Here is an 8081-nt window from a genome sequence, read left to right as displayed (position 1 = left end):
CAGCTATCACTCCATGAAAGGGTGCAGTCTTTCCACCCTGTTTAGTTTTCACAAGGTTTGACAAATACCATTTCTGACCTGGCCAAAGACCTAGGTAGGCTGATAGGTACCCATTTTCTGTAGAGGAAAAATTCCTAGCTACAACTTTTTAGGTTTTATGAGAGGCTGATATGGAAACATTGTCTTTTGTCAGGACCAGTCTGAACACAGATTACTTAATGCTGAACATTTTTCTAAGAAATAAATGATTTCTCTCTTTCGTTGGACATATACAATAATGAGCAAAATTCTAAACTTGAGCTAAGAGGAAAAAGGAAAAAAATAGACCATTGAGGAGGAGGCAGGAGACAGAAAAACAAATATAGTAAAGAAAAGGCTTTACTCACCACTCGTCCTACTCTACTCAGCATTGGTGAGGCCACAGCTGGACTACTGCATCCAGTCCTTGGCGCCACACTTCAAGAGGAATGTAGAGAAGCTGAAAAGAGTCCAAAAGAGGGCCACACGAATGATTAGAGGTCTGGAGAACAGATCATAGGAGGAGAGGCTGAAGGACATGGGACTGTTCAGCCTGGAAAAGAGAAGACTCAGGGGGGACTGAGTGGCAGTCTCTAAGTATATAGAGGGTGAAGATCAGGGCTAGGAGAACATCTGTTCACCAAGGCACCCCAGGGGAAGACTAGGAATAATGGTCATAAACTGATAGATCGCTTCAGATTAGACATAAGGAAAAACTTCTTTATGGTTTGTGTGTCCAGAGTCTGGAACAGACTCCCCCACAAGAAGTGGTACAGTCACCCTCCCTGAAGGTCTTAAAAGGATAACTGGACGCACACCTCACTGGGGTCATCTGACCTTAGCAGTTTTTCCTGCCTTAGAGCAGGGGGGCTGGACCTGATGATCTTGTGGGGTCCCTTCCAGCCCCTAACTTCTATGAATCTATAGATATCTTGACAGAAAATCCACCAGGACAATGCTCTTCAGGTGAAGAGCTGCAAACTCAACTCTCATTGGATACCTTTGGAATCTATGTTCCTTTCAGTTTACATCTAAGCAACCGCCCATATTGTTTTAATACTTAGATTTTAAATTAAAATGCATGCAGATACAGGAAGCAACAGGGTAATTTGAGCTTGTTGTAGATGTTGTGCACATATGAGAGAGAGCTACCAAGTCTTGGTGAGTCAGGGGTATGGTTAATTGACCTGAACATTCCTTGGGCAATCAGAAGACTAATCTGGTTCATCAATGTTGCATTGAATTCAACTTAATCTTGTGTATAATGTTTTTAGGGAGAAGATGCCAACTGAGGTAATTATGGTATGCTTGCTATTGACTGCTGTAGGCAACACTGGGCATTGTAAATCAGCTTCCCCACCTTCTCTCATTTCCTTGTATATTTACTTTCCCCAGTTCCAGAGACTCCTTCTGCTCTCTTCCTCCTGTTCCCCTCCAGCTAATTCCTTACATTCACCCTTCCCACCCCCGTCTCCTTTACCATGCACATCCATAGACAAGAGCATGGGTATCTTAATTTTAACAGCTTACCTCTTGTTACTGCTCATGGGCTGAAGATAACTTGTCTAAGAATGCTTAAAAGTAAACATGATAAAATTTTCCTTAGAAGTTATTGAGAGACCATGCATCAGAGACTGAGCAACCCAGTGTCATCACCGTTGCACTCATGGGAATATAAAGAATACAACAAAAATGCAGTGATAGCAGTGAAGAAAGCCTTGCTTATGCCTAAAGTGCCCATGTAGGACCCTTATTTTTATAGATATAGCAAGAAATTAAAGAAAAGACTCCTGTTTGGTACAGACTTCTCTTGTTTAGCTTGTCATGAATGCACAGACAACAATATTAGTTTTCCATCTGTTTTTTCCTAGGATTATTTACAGATGATATCAGCATATTTCAGTGAAGACATTTTTGGAAGTCTGTGGTTAAGGCACGAGATGTGTCACACGTTCTCCATATTTTTCTTATGCAGGAAAACTTATGGTTCGTTATTTCTGGCAAGCCACATAATGTATCCATAGGCTTCACGTGATAGCACTGGCAGCACAAACAAGTTACAAAATAATCCTACTGTGGAAGCACGAGTGCCAAACACTTTTAACAGTACTCAGTATCTATACTGAGAAAACAACACTAATGCAAAGAAGACAAAACCCCTCTAACAAGAAACCTAAAATGTCCTGGATGAAGCAGTCTATCTTAGACTGTAAAAGGAGAGAAAGGTGTCTCCAGGGGTACACTAGAGAGCATAGTGATAAACAAGGTCTTTCCACCTTTATGTGGACAAATAGAATGGCCAACAAGGCTAGAAATAGAATCATAATCACTGTTTTCATGTTGGGGAAATGTTCATAATAGACCTACCATTTGAGTCTTAAAAGTATACCTTGTCATAACACCCTCCAACAACAACATATCTGACCCACAAACTTTCACAAGCCAGAATTGGGCACCTTGTGATAGGGTATAAAACTGCCATTAAGCCACCACAGTTTAACTAAATTTATAACTCACAATTACAAAAGTTCTGGTGAGTCAGGCTTTCACATCTGCTTTACCATATGTGGTCCATACTGCTTAAAAAGATTTCCTTTGAACCTGGATTATCCATCCAACTACAGAACAGACACAGTGGAAGGGTGGGGGGAATCCCCAGCTGAATCATTATTTCCCACCCTCTCAGGAAGCATGCAAATCTTAGCATAGGTAGGTCTACAGCCTACACAGAAAGTTTCTCATAGTAGAGAGAAGGCAAGTGGTTTATAATATAAGCAAATAGATCTTTATAAAAAAAGTTGTTGAACAAATACTTGTTCTTTCTGTTCATTACCAACTGTAGTCTAATACTACTACTAGTAAACTGTCATTGGCCCTCTCAGCTAAAGAACTGTTTTGGAAATTCCTACTATTCTTAATACTAATTCGCCTTCAGTGTTGTTAATAATATTGAGGAACCTACTAGAGATGTCTCTAGTTCAGGGGTGGGCAATAGTGTGAGCTGGAGGATCACTTTGGGAGTTTTGGTGAGTTGTCGCAGGCCAGATCAGCACCCACCCCCAACCACAGCAAGCCAGGTAAGCACCCCCACACCCTCCCTGGCCAGCAACAGCTCACCAAAACTCCCTAAGTGCTTCTGCCCTGTGATTGGCTGGGTGGATGGGATAGGGCTACGGGAGGGCAGGATGAGTGGGCGGGGCTGAGATAGCTGCAGTGACAGCGTGGGGCTGGGGCCCAGGGCTGAGCTGTGATCTACTCCTTGCATGCCTCTGAAATGGGTGCTGGTTCCATGGGCAGCAGTATGTGGGGAATGGATCACGGCTCTGCCCCGGGCCCTGGCCCCACTCTGTGACCACTCAGCAATCCCAGAGTCTCCATGAAGGCCAGCCCTGTGCAGGCAGGACACACTCAGCTGGGCAATGGGATGGGGCTACAAGTGGGTGGAGAGCGACATCTGGGAGGTTAGTAGGGCCAGGATCAGGATCATGGGGCTGTGACAGCATGGGGCGGGGCCCAGGGCAGAGCAGTGATTTGCAGTCTTTCCCTGCCCCACACTGGCACTGCCCTATGATCCCAATCCCAGCCCTGGCCCCAGCCCTGCCTGCCCATCCCACCCCCAGATGCTGCTCGCCACCCAGTCAGTCACATCATATTTGCTCAGCCGAATGCACCCTGCCTGTGTGGGTCCTGGGCTAGTTTCCATGGATATCCCACTCACCTGCTTTATCCGGCACCCCCAGTGATGGGTGCAGGGCAGATAGGCCAGGGTGCTCTGACAGTGGAGCTGGCAGCAATGCTGGAAATTGGCAGCAGCAGCTGGAAGGAGCTGCTGCTGTGGGGGCTACCAGGAAGTGAATCTGGCTGCCTTACCACCCCAGCCCTACTGCATGCCTGGGGTCAGCAGGACTGGACACACATGCCATGACCTCGGCTGCTCTGCAGCTGGGCTGAGCAAAGCCAAAGGACCCACTGTAGGCCTTATAAAATCTCTTGGTGAGCTGGATCCTGCCCATGAGCTGTATTTTGCTCACCCCTGCTCTAGCTGCTGCCTCTGCTTTAAGTACTGTGTTGATTAGGTCTGTTCTGAACAGACTAAGATTACATGTTACTTAAAATGGCTGCAGCAAGCAAAGCTGTCTGTGCTGTGGCTTGTGCGGGCTGGGCACGAGCCGGGCCCTTTTTTGTGCTCTGCGCGGGCTGTGGCTAGCAGCCCGGGCACGTGGGGTTGGGGGGGGCGCGGGTCACGCTAGAATTAGGCACGGACTCGTAGCGGTAGATTTAAAGATTGTTTAGTTACACCGAAGATGGTTGCGGTGCAGGCAGGAAAACTTGCTTGAGTTACAGTTGCAGATAGAAAAGATAAGCGGTGGACTAGAGTTCCGTCCTGCAAACACTCTTCTAGCCCGTCCAGTTGGAGGCTCTAAACCGCGAGCCCGTCGTGCCAACCGAAGAAAGTACTCGTCCGAAAGAGCTCTGAATAGACTCACACGAAGTTTGCTAGGCTCCGTGGAACTTGTGCTCTGAGATAGTCCGGTCGTCTGGACAACTAGGTCAGTTGTTCCAGCTGGACTCACACGAAGTTTGCTAGGATCCGTGGGTCCGGTTCTTTTGCGCGCAGGAAGGGATACATCTAGGAATCTATCGGCGACGGGGAGAGGCTAGAGGCTGATCAGACCTCTGTTGCCTGCTTGAAATGCGCTGGGTTTGATAGGCTCCGCAGCGCTTCGAGATCTTCACACAGCATGAAGTCTCCTCCTCCTCCTGGTATTCGTGGAGTCCTCCAACTTGGGCAGAAACCACTCAAGCCTTTTATACGGCTAGCAAGCCAATCACTAGCCGCCACGTGTGAATAATTTAGAACTGGCCAATAATAGGGCTCAAATTAGCATACAAATGGCGGGAACTCTTTGCAACGAGCATTTCTGTGCTGCAACAAAGAAATGCACCCTGCAAAGAAAGCTTCAAATTGGCAGGAAATTCTCCCTTGCACCGGGGTTCTCTTTTGCAGCAGAAAACTCCACCGTGCAAAGAAGCTGTAATTTAGCGGGAACAATTTAGCAGTGCCGAAGCACACAAAAACAAAAATCACACCCTTTGGGTTGTGACATGGCTCACAAGGGTGCTAACAGTGACTGAACTGGGAACATTTTGAATAGCATATTAGAGACAGGGTTATTTATATGGGTGCTAATTTTGCTTTCTAAAGGAAAGAAGTAGGTAGCTCTGCTAATGAGAGAAAAGGAGGAAAAAATCAAGTCTAACAATCAGATAACAAGTGAGAATAAACGGAAAACCGTAAAGATTCACTATAAACCAGTGCCTACAAAAAGGTATTAATTCAGTCAAATAAAAACTCACAGAAAGCAAAAGAGAAGATACTCAGAAATTCTAATCCTAGGTCCCTGTACTTGAGAAAAGAACCAAATAGAACTTTTCTTTTTCTTGCTGCATCAAGCACCGCCCTGTATTCATACTTGTCTACTGCTTCTGTTCTGTTAATACAAACTTTGTAAGGAAAAGGAAAATATTACTGAGAACTAGGGGTGTGCTGATAGAGATTTTTGGGGCGGATACTGATGGCCAATTTATAATGAGTCATATCAGCCAATACCGATCTGATTGCCGATATGCAGGTCCAGCTGGTAAGTCTGTTGTGGAGGAAGGGGCGAGGGGGGGGCGGGGAGGGAAGGGGTGAGGAGGGGGGCAGCTTGAGGCCCCGGTAGGGAAGGAGGGAGTGGGGCTGCGGTTGGGGCAGGCACTGCACACCCAGGGCGGGGTGCAGGATGGAGCTGTGAACAGCTTGTTTGAGGGGCACAGGGAGGGGGGGTGGGTGGCTCCCACTGCTGCATGCACTCCGGGAGGGTATGGGGGCATATGCCTCTGGATCTGCGCATGGGGCAAGGTTGGGCAGCTGCTGTAGGCTGGGGCCGAGGCTGTGCCGGGCTCTAACCGGTGGGGGACTGGGCTGGGCTGCACTTGGGTGGGCAGCGGCAGTACAGGGAAAGGCGCTATGGAGGGGGCTCCAGCCCCCACAACATTCACTGTAGCCCCTCCAACCTCCCCTCTCAGCACTGCTGTCGCCTGCCCCAAGTGCAGCCCAGCCCAGCCCAACCCCACATTAGCCAAAAGAACCTGATGGCCATACTGTCAGTTTTCCTTATATCGGTGCCAATCTGATATGGGACCAATATATCAGTGCATCTCTACTGAGAACTAATCATAGAAAATTAGGGTTGGAGGTCATCTAGTCCAAGCCACTGCTCAGAGCAGGACCATCCCCAACTAGATCATCCCAGCCAAAGCTTAGTCTAGTCCAGTCTTAAAAACCTCCAAGGAAGGAGCTTCTACCACCTTTCTGGGTAACCTGTTCCAGTGTTCCAGGATATTAGGAAGAATTTTCCTGGTGAGAAAATTCTTCCTAATATCTAACCTAAACTTCCCTTGCAGCAACTTTAGACCATTGCTCCTTGTTCTGTCATCTGCCACCACTGAGAACAGTTTAGCTCCATCCTCTTTCGAACTCCCCTTCAGGTAGTTGAAGGCTGCTATTAAATCCCCTCAGTCTTCTCTTCTTTAGACTAAATAAGCCCAGTTCCCTCAGTCTTACCTTGTAAATCATGTCCCTCATCCCCCTCGCCATTTCTGTTGCCCTCTGCTGGACTCTCTCCAATTTGTCCACATCCTTTCTGTACTGGGGGGCCCAAAACTGAACACAGTACTCCAGATGTCACAGTACACAGACCTCACCTGTGCTGAATAGAGAGGAATAATCACTTCCCTTAACCTGCTTGTAACACACCTACCAATGCAGCCCAGTATGCCATTAGCCTTCTTGGCAACAAGGGCACACTGCTGGTTCATCTTCAGCTTATTGTCCACTGTAACCCCCAGGTCCTTTTCTGCAGAGCTGTTGCCCAGCCAGTCAGCCCCCAGCCCGTACTGGTGCATGGGTTTGTTCTGTCCTACGTGCAGGACTTTGTACTCGTCTTTGTTGACCCTCATGAGATTTCTTTTGGCCCAATCCTCCAAGTTGTCTAGGTCACACTGAATCCTAGTCCTACTCTCCAGGGTATTTACTATTCCCCCCAGCTTGGTGTCATCTGCAAACTTCTGAGGGTGTACTCTATGCCATTTTCCAGGTCATTGATGAAGATATTGAATAAAACCAGTCCCTGAACTGACCCCTGGGGCACTCCACTTGGTACTAGCTGCCAGCTAGACATCAAGCCATTGATTACTACTCTCTGAGCCTGATGCTCCAGCCAGTTTTCCATCCACGGTACAGTCCATTCATCCAGCCCATACTTCCGTAGCTTACCTGTGAGAGTTGTGGGAGACTGTATCAAAAGCCTTGATAAAATCAAGTACACCACATCCACTAGTCTCCCCATGTCCACAGAGCCAGTCACCTTATCACCCCTCTGCTTTGTATGAGAATGGAAGAGCAAGGTTTTTCGCCCCCTTGCTGGTTTGGGGTAGGGAGTGGGGGAGAATATCATGAGTAAACCTGGTGTTTGTGTGTATGCATACAGATATATATAGCTATATAGATCTATAGTTAAACACATGTATATCTAGTGCTATATATGTATTCATAAAGCGCTGTGTATATACACGTGTATATGCAGGGCTACGTGCGACTACACAAACAGCATTTTCAGTTTATAGAGCGCACGGGCGCAGCGCCGACGCACTACGCCACAGCGCAGGCTCAGCCCCCGGGAGCCCCTGTCAGTCTCCTCCCTCGAGGCCGGCCATTGGGTGCTGGCAGCGAGGGGCGGGGCTGTTCCGGCTCACTGAGGAGTGAGGGAGGCAATGTTACCCGATAACTCCTCAGTGCCGGGAACTGGGGCTCTGACTAAAGACTTGGCCATCGCGGCACAGTGACCCCCCCCACGGCTGCTGTTGCCTGATGTGACGTGCCCCTACGCCCGTGTCCTGTCTACCAGGAACGTACCGGGCCGTCTCGGCCCCGGGCGGGGGTAGAGCGCAGGCTAGTACGCTGCTTCCCCCTCGTCCCCCAGCCTGGAGAGCAGAGGGCGGGGCACGGCCACTAGTATGTC

The sequence above is a fragment of the Alligator sinensis genome, unplaced genomic scaffold (assembly GCF_000455745.1).
Source record: "Alligator sinensis unplaced genomic scaffold, ASM45574v1 scaffold763_1, whole genome shotgun sequence".
Lineage (NCBI taxonomy): Eukaryota > Metazoa > Chordata > Crocodylia > Alligatoridae > Alligator > Alligator sinensis.
The sequence above is the reverse complement of the archived record's forward strand: the minus strand, read 5'-3'. Positions refer to the sequence as shown.